The sequence below is a fragment of the Ipomoea triloba genome, chromosome 11 (genome assembly GCF_003576645.1).
Source record: "Ipomoea triloba cultivar NCNSP0323 chromosome 11, ASM357664v1".
Lineage (NCBI taxonomy): Eukaryota > Viridiplantae > Streptophyta > Magnoliopsida > Solanales > Convolvulaceae > Ipomoea > Ipomoea triloba.
The window spans coordinates 8,887,873-8,889,617 of NC_044926.1; positions in this window are offsets into that span (position 1 = coordinate 8,887,873).

Consider the following 1,745-nt stretch of genomic DNA (forward strand, 5'->3'; position numbering starts at 1 on the left):
TTCCATATGCTTAGCTTACACAAAGTAATTAACTATAATATAAAACGGGTCCTTCTCTTTAATTCACTATTAATCAATTCACTTTGTTACAACAACATGCATGTATGAAATTAAACATAATATCTAAGTTAATACATTTAATAATGTTAATGATTTAAAATATAAAAATTGTGGTGTACTCCTTCAGTCCGCATGTTCGCACGAAAAGAGCAGTTAGCACCTAAACTGGACCACACACATAGGGCTAAGTTTTCGTGCGCCCACACCATTAGATATGCAGAAAATCACCAATAGTGTTAGTAAACGCACAACAAAGAAATGCACCAATGCACCAAAAACGCATTGCACCAAAAAAAAATGCACAATACCTCACCAGATCTAATAGTGTGTTTCCGAACACTGTGTGGTGTTTTTATGCGTACCTAATGGTGCGTTTTATGGTGATGCGTACATAATGATTTTTTTTTTTTTGGTGCATTGGTGCATTTCTTTGTTGTGCGTTTCCTAACACTATTGGTGTTTTTTTGCATATCTAATGGTGCGGTTGCACCGACCGCACGTTAAGACATGACCACATATGTATATGTATATGTATATATATATATATATATATATATATATATATATATATTAGAGATCACATGAAAATCAACTTCCCTATGGGTGCATGAGAATCAATCTGGTGAATTAAAAAAATAGATGAATGAGATCAAATGAGAGAATTAAAGCGCACGTGTGCATATGAAATATTATACTATGTGCATATTAAGCACGTCTCAATGTAAGTAACACTAAAAAAAATTTAATAGGACGAATTTAATTAAGAAGATGCTGATAATAATCAAACACATGACTTTCAGGTTAGATATCTTATTATATATATCGCAGCACGTGTATACCATATTTTAGTATTATCACTTCACAACGTATCTCAGCACGTGTATACCAATTGTTTAATAATATTATTTAAAAAAATAGCACGCATTTATATGCATGACATGAATACCGACAAGGAAGAACAAAAGTATGGAATTTTCAAAAGATGATCACAAGTTTGGTTTGACAAGTAAGATTTATGGTGACATACTATGCCCAGCTTCAAAGATTTAGTTTGATTTCCCCTCTCAATTAGCTTAATCCTCATTGCAAGTCACTGTCTAAGACGCTAATACTGACCTTTGTGGGATAATTAGCGTCGCTTTAACTAAACACTGTCGTCTTAGTAGCCAACATTATCCTGTTCTTTTTGAACAAAAAAACAACTTTCTATATATTAAACATTTAAACACAATTGAAGCTTTTATATAGGATAAATTTAATTGTTTTTAAATAAGATAAAATAATACATCTTTCAATCTCAAAAATTCCTTTCTCAATATATGTTACAAGGCAATGAATTTTCTATTGATCTGATCTCTCATTTAATTTAGTTGAAATTAATTAGCTAGAAGAAAACATATTATTGTGAGGTTAACATGGCTATTTCAATGGGTAACATTATGATGATCTTTTGGAATTTTATGGGCTTCCAGAGTATGAGAAAATTCAATTTGATTCACTTGATAGTGACTTCTGCTTGGCATAGGAGTGGAACCATGAAATTTCTTTTAAATGAGGCAAAACTTATGACATAATCACTTATCATACAATATATATATATATATATATATATATATATATATATATATATATATATATATATATATATATATATATATATATATATATATATATATATATATATA